Genomic DNA, 13,784 nt, shown 5'->3' with positions numbered 1-13,784 from the left:
TGTGCTTTCAGATTGATCTCTGCCGTTCAGTTTGTACTTGTGTGGGTCGTATCTAGGCAATCGAGACGTGCAGTCAGGTCGTATTGTTTTACATTGCGGTCCTGTCCCCGCGTTTTTCATTGTCAGGGTCGTTCTTCATAGGTCTTGCTGTTCTTCACTGCGGTCTGTTTAGTGCAATTCTGATTTGTCGTTCGTAACTAGCCTTGTAGCCATGTTGCAGGCACCTAGTCGTCGCCGACTTCGTGCTAAGCATCTTCTGAGTATAGGTCTGTTTGTTTATGACCTAGACGATGAGGAGTTCATGAACAGGAGGAGGACACGTTCATGGACCAAGAATTGGTTGCTCCGTAGGAACCAATTCTCTCACATGCCTTTGCTGCGGGAGCTTCAGGAAAATAATCCTGTTGATTACAGGAATTTCCTGAGGATGTCTGATCCCGTCTTTCAGCACCTGTTGGCTTTGGTGTCCCCCTATATTACCAGGCAGGACACCGTTATGCGGGAAGCCATCAGTGCTGAGCAGAGGCTAGTTGCCACCCTCCGTTATCTGGCAACTGGGAGAAGCCTTCAGGACTTAAAGTTCTCCACGGGCATCTCCCCCCAGGCTCTGGGCCTCATCATTCCTGACACCTGCTCTGCCATCATCCAGGTTCTGCAGGAGGAATATATGAGGGTAAGTTTTCTCCTTTAATCTCACATTTTATGTCTATAATGTATGCTAATGTCTTGTAGTTATCTCCTCCTTCCCTAATTACCATGTCTGGAATATGCTGTGAATGTCCCCTTTGCCCCCATGCATGATGTAAACTTTGATGCCCCTTTTTTGGCCTACATGCATATTTCCCATCACTTACCTCCCCAGCATGCTATCCTGGGCCCCAACCTACCTAGTCTAGTCACTTCCCAATGTATTGTGTTATATCCATTGTAATGTCCCCCCCCTCCCCTCCAAAATGTGTTGTAAAGTCTATGTTCACCAATATTAAATTTTTATTTTTTTTAAATTTTAGGACTCCAAAACTCATCTAGCCCTCCCCTCCCAAATGTGTTGTAAAGTCTATGTTCACCAATAATCAAAAATATATTTTTTTAGTACTCCCAAACTCATCTAGCCCTCCCCTCCAAAATGTGTTGTAAAGTCTATGTTCACCAATATAAATTTTTTTTTTTTTTAAATTTTAGGACTCCCAAACTCATCTAGCCCTCCCCTCCAAAATGTGTTGTAAAGTCTATGTTCACCAATATTAATTTTTTTTTTTTTTTTAATTTTAGGACTCCAAAACTCATCTAGCCCTCCCCTCCCAAATGTGTTGTAAAGTCTATGTTCACCAATAATCAAAAATATATTTTTTTAGTACTCCCAAACTCATCTAGCCCTCCCCTCCAAAATGTGTTGTAAAGTCTATGTTCACCAATATTAATTTTTTTTTTTTAAATTTTAGGACTCCAAAACTCATCTAGCCCTCCCCTCCCAAATGTGTTGTAAAGTCTATGTTCACCAATAATCAAAATTATATTTTTTTAGTACTCCCAAACTCATCTAGCCCTCCCCCAAACTTGGGCACTGGCCCATCAGAGGGGGTGTTTAATGTGTTAATTGTCTAAATATATTTAGATCTAATATGCTAGTTCCCAGAAATGTTATAATGCTTATAATGTCTTTGTATAATCTGCTTGCAAGGTTATGTGGCTAATTTTTTCTTTTTTTCTTCCCCAGCTTCCGTCCACACCACAGGAGTGGCAGTCTGTGGCTTTGGACTTCCAGACCCGATGGAACTTCCCCAACTGCGGGGGAGCCATCGACGGGAAGCACGTCCGCATCGTGCCTCCACCCCGTTCAGGATCCCAGTTCTTTAATTATAAGGGGTTCAACAGTATTGTGCTGATGGCGGTGGTGTCAGCACAGTATGAATTCCTTTTTGTGGATGTCGGGATGAATGGACGGGTATCGGATGGGGGAGCCTTCAGGCAGACGGAGTTCGCGCTTCGCCTTCAGGATGATGATCTGTCATTGCCACCGGATGACCAGAATGTAGAAGGCCTGCCATTTGTTTTCCTGGCTGATGAAGCGTTTGCCCTGGGACCCCATCTTATGAGGCCATTCCCTCAGCGCACCCTCACCCCAGAGAGGAGTGTCTTTAATTTCCGGCTGGGCCGAGCACGTAGAGTGGTTGAGAACGCTTTCGGCATCATGGCCAGCCGGTTCCGCCTTTTCCTCACCTCTCTCCACATGGCGGAATATAAGTGGAATACAATTATTTTTGCCTGCTGCATTCTCCACAATTTTTTTGCGGAGACAATCTCCAAATTATATGGCCCTGGTTGGGCCCGAGGCACAACATTTGACCCCTGCAGAAACTTTGGCGGGCCTTGAAGCTGGCCACACAGGACTGCCCCCCCAGAGTGCCCGTGAAGTCCGGGACAAATACATGGACTATTTCATGGGTAGGGGGGCAATACCATCTAAATCAAATTTGCCCTAATTGTAGCTTTCAACAAAATAAATCATAATCTTTTTTCTAAACTTGTTATGTCTTGCTTGTGTTGTTTGGAGTTCTTTACTAAGTGTAACTAAGTGTATTTTCATTATCAACTAGCAAACATTTCCCAGGTGACCCCCAAACCAAACACATAGAAAATTTAACGTATTTTAGGAAAAACACCACACACTTTTTTGATGTTCAAAAGCTCTTTATTTTCTTAATTTTTTTTATTTTTATTTTTTCCAAAATACCCTACACAAATTTTTGGTATATTTTTCTCATACAATATACAATCATTTTTGTATTTTTTTTGGTTTTTTTACTCATACAATATACAATCATTTTTGTGGGTGATTTTTCTCATACAATATACAATCATTTTTGTATTTTTTTTTGTTTTTTTTGCTCATACAATATACAATCATTTTTGTATTTTTGTTGGTCATTTTTCTCATACAATATACAATCATTTTTGTAATTTTTTTGGTTTTTTTTCTCATACAATATACAATCATTTTTGTATTTTTGTTGGTCATTTTTCTCATACAATATACAATCATTTTTGTAATTTTTTTGTTTTTTTTGCTCATACAATATACAATCATTTTTGTATTTTTGTTGGTCATTTTTCTCATACAATATACAATCATTTTTGTAATTTTTTTGGTTTTTTTTCTCATACAATATACAATCATTTTTGTATTTTTGTTGGTCATTTTTCTCATACAATATACAATCATTTTTGTAATTTTTTTGGGTTTTTTTCTCATACAATATACAATCATTTTTGTATTTTTGTTGGTCATTTTTCTCATACAATATACAATCATTTTTGTAATTTTTTTGGTTTTTTTGCTCATACAATATACAATCATTTTTGTAATTTTTTATGTTTTTTTTCTTAATAAACATTAAAATCTGGTTATTTTATTTTTTTGTTTTTTTTTTTATTAAAGAAACTGTCAAATCTGGTTATATTATTTTTTTGTTTTTTTTTTATTAAATAAAGTATAAAATCTGGTTATATTATTTTTTGGTTTTTTTTTTAATTAAATAAAGTATAAAATCTGGTTATATTATTTTTTTTTTTAATTAAATAAACAGCTAAATCTGGTTATATTATTTTTTTTTTTTTTTTAATTAAATAAACAGCTAAATCTGGTATTTAAATTTTTTTTTTGTATTTTTTTCTGATTCAGACTCTCCCCAAAACATCTATTACATTTTTTAATTTAGTTTCCACCCTCCTTGCTCTTTCGTTTATTTTTCTGTTGGCCAGATGTATCTCCTCCACCTCTTCTCTGCAGGCCCATATTTCGGAGATCAGCATCTGTTTAGTATGCCTGTCCAAGCCACCACCTGATCCTGAAATGTGGGACAAATTTTTTTTTTTAAATTAGGCAGGCCTACATCTACATTACCTGAAGCTGGGTTAGTTATATGTTACTTTACCTGATGTGGTGGCAGGCTGCGCATCATCACCATCCCTCGGGGGTGTGGCTTGCTGGACTTCTTGCTCCCTTCTTGCTTCATGACGCCCTACGAGAATGAAGAAAATGGAAACAGGATTTTTATAGCTTATAGGCCTGAAAGAGGAATATGATTCACTTTATACAATTTCTGGGACTATTGATGTTTAGAAAAACCCCTCAGGGCAAAACACAGGATTGAAGGCATGGGCTAGTACAGAGGTATTGAATAAGGAGACCAAACAACAATTTGATACAACATTTTTATTTAACTTTGGTAAAATTGGCCACGGTGTCATCCATAAAATGTGGGGGCGGGGTTACAAAAATTTTCTCAATAAATAAATTAAATTACAAAAGGCCAAATTGGCTAAACTTAAAACTTTAAAATCAAATTAATTTCTGTCCATCCAGCAAAAGCTGGACGACTACTCCCCCCATACAGACGACCCCATGACTTATTATGACAAACTGACAGGTAAGGGTGGGCGGGCGGGCGATGCTGCTTGTCAGGAGATGTGACTGAGCAAATCGCCTCAGCCTCTCCCTTATATAGGCTCGTCCAGTGCGGGTTTTACCTCACGCGAACGGCCTATCAGAGAAGGGGGCTGCCGCAGCTGACCAATCAGAGGCTGTTACTACCCCAGAGCGCGGCAGCCCACTTCTCCCTCTGCTCTATCCCATGCAGGCTCAGCATACTGCCGTAGCCTCACATGGGCTAGTACAGAGGTATTGAATAAGGAGACCAAACAACAATTTGATACAACATTTTTATTTAACTTTGGTAAAATTGGCCACGGTGTCATCCATAAAATGTGGGGGCGGGGTTACAAAAATGTTCTCAATAAATAAATTAAATTACAAAAGGCCAAATTGGCTAAACTTAAAACTTTAAAATCAAATTAATTTCTGTCCATCCAGCAAAAGCTGGACGACTACTCCCCACCGGCCGGGGCCAACCGCGAAGCTGTTGGCCGAGGCCCCCCCACCACCGTGGCTGATTCGATCATGGACTGGATACCCATATTAAAAATGTCCAGGCCAATGCCTGACAGATGAATTTGGTCAACCCGAAACAACCCAGGCAAAAAACCCTCTAACTCGGAATGACGAAAGGAAGAGCCACCAATTGAAGGCATAAAACTATGAATCGTCCTATTTAGCCGTCTGCGGATTCTATCCACGTAGAAAAGGGTGCCGTGCGGCGACCATAACAGCCTGGGAACCATCTCAGAATATACTAACACTGAACCTGGGAACATTTGAGTTATGGAATAGAGATCCCTTTTCATTTCACATAACAAGTCTCATGTGTTGAATTTACCCAAGTCATTAGCCCCCACGTGGATAACTATCACTTGGGGTTGAGGCCAGACAGAAGACAAATAAGCTAGGTGGTCTTTTAAATTGCGCCACCGCATACCTCTAACACCTGACCATAAAATTAAAAATAAATCAGGATCAAGCCCCAGGTTAGCAGAGTATGATCTGGATCCGGAGTGCTTGTAAGCCCAGAACACGTAGGAGTGACCTATGACCCAAGCGATATTCCTGGATAAATCTGAAAGAGAATCATAAAGTTAGAAGACTGGGACGAACATATAACTTATATCTATTGCTGCCCCACCTGCCCACTTTTTTAACCTTACTCTCTGAAAAACCTATAGAATCAGCTGTGGTGGCAGCGCCAATTCGGAAAGAATGGGAAGAAAATTGGTACCCAGATAAATTCAAGCGCTTCAAACAGGAGGCCAAAACAGCTGAGAACTGGTACCTAGTTAGAGAGGACAAGTCTTCATGAATAAAAAAGGAATCGTTACTCAATGGTCTGACCAAAAGATAATTACGAACATGAAACACGGGACAGATAGCCTCATTAGGAGAACTGGATAAAGAAAACCACTGGCCAACCTGAGAGGACTTTGATCTGGACAAAAACAGACGGACAGAACCGACGTCAAACTGAACATGAGAAAAACGGAGAAATGAAAAAGCGTTTCTATTTGCTGCAGTAAACTCACCTAACCGAAGGGCTCCAAAGAATGCTATAGAGAAAGCAGCCTTAAAAAGCAAAGATTCGAAATTGGATGAGCAGACATCTTGAAGGATCTGAAGAAGATCGATCAAAATGGGGATAGATATGGGACGCCTATTATCTAAAGAGGGCCTAGACTTTTTGAGGCCCTTCAAAACCTGGGTGACCTGAAAGAAAGAGGTAAGAGCAGGAAGGCCTGCAAACTTAAGGAAAAAAGAAACTCCAGCCAATATTTTACCTATGGAAGCATTAGACTGAATGAGAAAGGACAAAAAAGACAAAGCCACGTAAGAAGACACATCTAGTGGATCCAAACCCAATGGTTGACAGAGCACCATTTGTGCCATGAAAGCCTATAATCCCTCCAGGTGTTTTCCGCTACTGAAGCCTTGAGATTCCGGAATATTATTCCCAAATTAAGCCCCAGAGGAAGTCTGGGCAAGGGGTGCCATGTTGATCCGCTGATGGCGCCAACTCTCGGAATCTCTTGAACTGTGAACGAGATAAAGAATCTGCTATGTTATTTTCTTTACCTGCAATATGCTCAGCTCTTAACCATATATTACAGTTCATACAATGAAGTACAAGGAAACGCAATAACCTCAGAACGGGATCAGACTTAGAGGACAGAGTATTGATGGCAAAAAAGACACCTTTATTATCCGTATGAACTAAGATTCTACGATTCCTAAAGATGTCTTCCCACACAACCACCGACACAATCACTTGAAAGAGCTCCAACAGAACTAGATTTTGAAGTATCTCCTTCTGGAGCCAATCAGGGTGCCAGGACTGGGCGCACCAGCGCCCATCCAAGAAAGCCCCGAACCCAGCAGAGCCAGCTGCATCGGTGAAGAATTCCAACTGAGAACTATTAATAAAGTCCATTTGCCAGGCCGAGGAACCATTAAACTCATTTAAAAAAGCATCCCAAATTCTTAGATCATCCTTGATGCTTTTTGAAATTCGGAAATGAGCGTAAGGGTTCACCATACCTTTTATGGCTAACGAGAACCTGCGCGAAAATACCCTCGCCATAGGGATGACTCTGGCTGCAAAAGCAAAAAGACCCAGCAAAGATTGTGCCTCCTTTAAGCACACCTTCTTACTGACAAGAAAGGTTGCAATCATAGACTTCATTTTATGTATCTTCTGTTGTGGCAATCTGAATTCCATTCGTTCGGAGTCAACCGTGATCCCCAAAAATTCAATAACTGTCGTGGGAAAAACTGTTTTCTCCTGGGCCAGAGGCACGCCAAAGTCATGACAAACGTCAAAGAAAACCTGTAAAGCTTCCATACACACTGATGACCCCCGGGGACCTAAAAACAAGAAGTCATCTAGATAATGTAGGATAAGGCCTTGAGGGATAACGACTGACACGACCCAATGTAAGAAGGAGGAAAAAGCCTCGAAATAAAAGCATGACATAGAAAACCCCATTGGCATGCATTTATCAAAATAATATTTATTCAAAAATTGAAAACCCAAAGAATTGAAGCCTTGTGGATGCACGGGAAGAAGGCGGAAAGCCGACTTAATATCAGCCTTTGCTAGCACAGCCCCTTGCCCTGCTTGCCTCAAAAGACACAAAGCCTCATCAAATGAGGCGTAGCAGACTGGAGCCTCCACAGAGGCAACTTCGTCATTGAGTGACGAATGCGGTGGGTAAGATAGGTGGTGGATCAGTCTGAACGCACCCAGCTCTTTCTTGGGTACGATGCCCAAAGGGGACAACCGGAAATTAGAGAATGGCGGGTCATTAAAGGGGCCAGCCACCCTACCCTCAGACAATTCTTTGCAAATTTTCTCAAGCACTAAGTTAGAGTGCATGGATACCGATAGTAAATTTTTAACTGGTGTACACCCTGAACCAGTAAAGGATGGCACTAAGAAACCATTGGCAAAACCTTCAGTTAGCAGAGCCGCCATCCTGTGGTCTGGATAGCGCTCGAGCCATGGGCGCATTCTTGCCAGGCTCACCGGAGTCGGGGCCTTTCCCATGTGTGTCCTTGGGTCCTGAATGAGAGGAACTAGCGGCAGCTTTACGAAAACATCTGCTCGCCGCGTGAGTACCGCCACAATAAGAACACTCATGTTTGTATCTACAATTCAATAAGAATTTACATTGACCCTCATTGAATGCAAAGCATACACCCTTCCTGACTGGACTCTGACCATTTGAAGCGGGGCGAGGGGTGAACTGGGGCCTAGGTGGCAGCATAAGGTTTAACCATAAACCAACGTCCTTAGCCCCCCAATGCAGCGATGGGTGCACAGCTAGTTTTTGACGGAAATTCTCGTCATATGAGAACCATGCGGAGCCGCCAAAGTGGCGAAAGGCCTCCGCAATAATATCCAGGTGTTGGAATAAACCTGAGCACTTCCCCGGGAAGCGTTCTCCCATAACTGCTGAATAGATACAGAACGCTTGCAGCCAGTTTTGAAATGTCTTAGGAACCGCTCTCCTCCTATCTTCCTCTGTTCTTTCGCTGGACTGCCTGTCAGATTTAGCCAAAAACTCCTTAGAAGCAGGGAGAAGTGATAATATATCGAGATATTCACCCCTCCAAATTTTTTCTTTGACTGACTTAGACAGATGAAAACCCAGCGGGGATAAACTGCAAGGGAGGGGTTCCTTAAAGGAAGACTCGCTGACCATAGCAGCCGAGGATCTGAGGGGTAAAGTATTATTAACAGCAGGACACCTCACACTCGATCTGACAGTAACATCCTTATTTAGCAGAGAGGGATGACCAGCCTCATGCCACACCACACCAACCTCCTCCATATCAATAGCATTATCGCTATTTCCAGCACCAGTCTCCTGTGCACTCTGACTTACTGTGCATGCCTGAGTACTCAGACTCTCACCTGGTTGCACATACATATTTACATTTTGTGAGGTAAAATCTGCATCATGTATACCTTTGAACTGCTGCACAATGACAGACAAAGATTCAATTAGACTAGAAAATGCAGATAACTGGTTAACATTACTGAAAACAACTTCAGGTAAAACATGCTCACCCAAGTCCCCAGGAGGGGGGGAAGAGGCAGCGCTGCTCCCTTGCTGGCAAGAAGCACCTCTTGTTGCAGCTCCCTCAGCTTGAGGAGCTAAATTATTGGTCTTACATTTCTTTTTTCTTCCAGGCTGTTTCCTGGGGGCGCCCACGCTCATCTCTGGTACTGCAGCTGGGCTGACAGATAAAACAGAGCCACTCTCCTCAGACAGGCAACGCTTCAGCCACTCTTCACCTCCCCTGCTCTCCGCCTTCTCTAGGAGTCTACATAAGAGCTCCTCACGGCTGTCCTGCACAGCGCGCTTCATCCTGAGAGAGAGGGAGAGGCGGGCGATGCTGCTTGTCAGGAGATGTGACTGAGCAAATCGCCTCAGCCTCTCCCTTATATAGGCTCGTCCAGTGCGGGTTTTACCTCACGCGAACGGCCTATCAGAGAAGGGGGCTGCCGCAGCTGACCAATCAGAGGCTGTTACTACCCCAGAGCGCGGCAGCCCACTTCTCCCTCTGCTCTATCCCATGCAGGCTCAGCATACTGCCGTAGCCTCACATTCACAAAGATCCTGACAAATCTTGTAGCTTTGGTCTACTTTTAAACATGTAAGCCAACCAAGTATACACTGGATCACCTCAGCTCTGTGTGAAGCCCAAAATGGGTTATTAAAGGGGACAACAATTATGCAAATGAGTCCACATGTGTCACCGACTGCTGAGCAGACTCTCCTTTTACTGTATATTTAATTAGTAAAAAAAGTTTTGTGGTTTTAATAGCACATCTACATAATTTTCACGATTGATCTCACCACAATTTTAAAAAAATGTCATAATTTGTAGGATTTTAAACACAATATTTAGTCGTTCCGAATGGACGTCCAGTTTGACGACAAATTCTTGTGCATAAAAAAATATTACAGTACAACCTGAAATAAAAAACACATGGCGCGGAACAAATCTTACAAAATATATAACAAACTTACTTCTTCTAATCACTCTCCTGATCCTCTTCATTTGTTCCGGCTCACGTTTTTTAAGGTCACACCACCTTTTCCGGATCTGCTCCTTGGACCTTTTCACCCCAAATTTCTGATGGAGACTCCTCCTCACCTTCTCCATTATTTGGGCCTTGACCTTATTAGGGTACTTATATGGCCCATGCCTCCCATCGTAGTCCTCTGCTTTGAGGATGAGGACCATCTCCACCATTTCCTTAAAGGTCATGTTGGAGGCCTTACAACGGATTCGCCGTGCTGCCATATTCTCCATGTGCTTCCAACAAAAAAAAGATGGAAAAGGGGCGGGGAAAATACGACACCATGAACGTCAGGGGCGGGGAGACGTGCGTAAAGTCCCACATGCGCGTGTATAAAGGGCTACCACGTGAGTAAAAGGGGCGTTCACAGTTTGTGGAAGACGGCGGAGATAACGATCGGGTCAAAGACCGGTATGTAACTACATTTTACATGTTTTTCTTGATTGAATGATTTTGTGGCCTACATCTTAGGTTCATAAATTAAAACATAGCCAGTTTGAAATTTGAAGGTAATGGTCCGCTATAGTGCCGTCGTACGTAAACAACGCTTTGATTATGCATTTTGATCCAACTACTGTTGTGTGGGCAATCTCGGTTCTCATCAGGATGTCTTCTAAAAACAAGTCGGTTTAAACATGATGCAAATGGTCGCTTTTATGTCTTGACCAAACTATATCGGGAGTGCTTTTCTCTAACTAACGTTTCATACACAAATGAGGATGAGATCTGGCTTATTAGTTCGACACAACTGGTCATCTGTTTCCTAGGAACTGACCCAACATGATCTGCTGCCAATTCCTCCTTGTCGTTTTTGCGACGGAAGATAAAGGGCAGGGGGGAAACATCAATTTTTTTTAAGCATGGGCGGATGTCGTGTGCGGAGTGTATATAAGGCTCGAACACATGTAGCGTCCATACGACCGGGTTGCGTAAGAAAGACGTTTGAACGACAAGCGTGTAGGTATGCTTCGAACTTGGGACAGCAGTGGCATATTCATGAAAGACAGACATTTAAAGGAGCAATAAGCCAAAATTGTTTGGGGCAGAAATAACTAACTTTACATTATATCAGTCTTGATTTCATGTCCTCATTGTCCCTTTTTGCTTTTAAGCAGCTGTAATCATTTGCATAAATCATCACTTCCTGGTTCTCTGGCTCCCTCTCAAATTTATCAGGGGAGCTTGTCACTGTGGTCTAAGCTGTGTGTGTAAAAATCCACCAAAACAATGCTAATAATTTTAGAAATTAAAATATGCCCTGCTTTTATTTTTTTTGGGTTCTGTGTGTCTCTTTACTTCACAGAAACATTAAATAAATTTAAAACCAAAAGTGAAACTAGAGGCACATTATATGTATGCACTTGTATGTCTCTAGACACTGTAAACAGTCATTTCCTCCAAAAATATAGTTATCCATTAGTGACCCTTTAAGGGCTAGCTTGTGAGAAAGAGTAATTGACTTTATAGATTGTGTAGTGACATTATTTTTTTATCCTTGGTTTTGGACAGGAAAAGATGAATCTCTTTAACCGACCCGACTTCTTGAAGATCTTCATTGATAGGTGGCAAGAACTTCCTGTTCTGTGGGCCACCAAAGACCCCATCTCTAGAAATAGAGAATTGCGCAAAACTGCACTGGAGAGCCTGCTCCCACTTGTGCGGAGACAGGTGGGGTTTGATGTGACAACTGACCAGTTGGAGGTCAAAATTGGGACCTTGAGAGGCACCTACAGGAAGGCACGCAACAAGGTCTTGGCTTCGATGAGGTCTGGAGCTGGAGCAGGGCGGGTATTTAAACCCAGTGTGGTACTACAGCAAACTGAGCTTCCTGGATGAACACCTGGAGGTAAGGGAGTCACTTTCTAGCCTTCCCCCCAGAAGCCACAGAAGGTCCAGCCTTCCCTCCAGCCAACCTGCTGCTCCCTCTGCAGATGAACCCTCTCAGCAGCCTTCCATCCTGGATGAAGATCCGGATTTGCCCAGCTGGAGCCAGGTATATAGTACTTTCAATGTGCAAATGTGTGGTGTTTAAATGTTGTTAAAGAGATGTAAATTAAGATATTAAAGGTAAATAAAAATTAGATCTAAAAGTGTTATTCCTAAAATTTGTCAGTATTGGCCATGAATTTTTGTGGTGTGATTGACCATAAAACATGGGTCAGAATGATTGGCTTAGCTAAGTCGTGACAAAAAAAAATGCAACAGTCAGGAGCTTAAATAAATAAAACAAAAATTTTTTAAAATAGTAAAACTTTACTTTTTTTCCATACACAGGACGAGACCAGGCAGCAGGAGGATCAGGAAAATGCCAGGCAGGAGGAGGACAGGGTGAGTGGCTTGGAGGAGGCTGCAGGCCCAAGTATCTTGGACGTGTTGGCAGGCCCAAGTATCAGTAACGTGGTGGCAGGCCCAAGTGGAGCGGATGAGGTGGCAGGCCCAAGTGGGTTGCACGAGGTTGCTGGGCCAAGCACAAGATGCCAGGTGTCTCCTCTTCGTCTGCGTCCGAGAAGGCAGGTGAGGGATACAAGGGTGCGTGACGCCTCACTAGCCCTCATTCGGGATGCCCATGCAACCCTGCAACAGCCTCCCACTGCTCAGGAGGGATTTGTAACAGTGGTTTTGGCCAAAATGTCAGAAATGACATTAGACCAACGCCTCCTCTTTGAGGGCCTCCTCATCACCCTCGCAAATCAGGGGGTGAGGGGTCTTCTCACGGAGGACACTGTGATTTGCCGCCATCCCCATCCTCACACACCACATAACTCCCAAGCTCCCCCACCTTCTTCTTCTTCTCATGCTCCTTCTCAAGCTCCCCCACCTTCTTCTTCTTCTTCTTCTTCTTCTCATGCTCCTTCTCAAGCTCCCCCACCTTCTTCTTCTTCTCATGCTCCTTCTCAAGCTCCCCCACCTTCTTCTTCTTCTTCTTCTTCTCATGCTCCTTCTCAAGCTCCCCCACCTTCTTCTTCTTCTTCTTCTTCTTCTCATGCTCCTTCTCAAGCTCCCCCACCTTCTTCTTCTTCTTCTTCTTCTTCTCATGCTCCTTCTCAAGCTCCCCCACCTTCTTCTTCTTCTTCTTCTTCTTCTCATGCTCCTTCTCAAGCTCCCCCACCTTCTTCTTGTTCTTCTTCTTCTTCTCATGCTCCTTCTCAAGCTCCCCCACCTTCTTCTTCTTCTTCTTCTTCTCATGCTCCTTCTCAAGCTCCCCCACCTTCTTCTTCTTCTCATGCTCCACCTGAACATTCTTCTTCCTCTTCTTCTCCTGCTCCATCTGAACATTCTTCTTCCTCTTCTTCTCCTGCTCCATCTGAACATTCTTCTTCCTCTTCTTCTCCTGCTCCATCTGAACATTCTGCTTCCTCTTCTTCTCCTGCTCCATCTGAACATTCTTCTTCCTCTTCTTCTCCTGCTCCATCTGAACATTCTGCTTCCTCTTCTTCTCCTGCTCCATCTGAACATTCTGCTTCCTCTTCTTCTTCTACTACTCCTCCTCCTTCTACTGCTCCTCCTCCTTCTACTCCTCCTCCTTCTACTGCTCCTCCTCCTTCTACTCCTCCTCCTTCTACTCCTCCTCCTTCTACTGCTCCTCCTCCTTCTACTCCTCCGTCTACTGCTCCTCCTCCTTCTACTCCTCCTCCTTCTACTCCTCCTCCTTCTACTGCTCCTCCTCCTTCTACTCCTCCTTCTACTACTCCTCCTCCTTCTACTGCTCCTCCTCCTCCTCCAACTCCTCCTCCACCACCGTCGGCT

The sequence above is a fragment of the Rana temporaria genome, chromosome 2 (genome assembly GCF_905171775.1).
Source record: "Rana temporaria chromosome 2, aRanTem1.1, whole genome shotgun sequence".
NCBI lineage: Eukaryota > Metazoa > Chordata > Amphibia > Anura > Ranidae > Rana > Rana temporaria.
The sequence above is the reverse complement of the archived record's forward strand: the minus strand, read 5'-3'. Positions refer to the sequence as shown.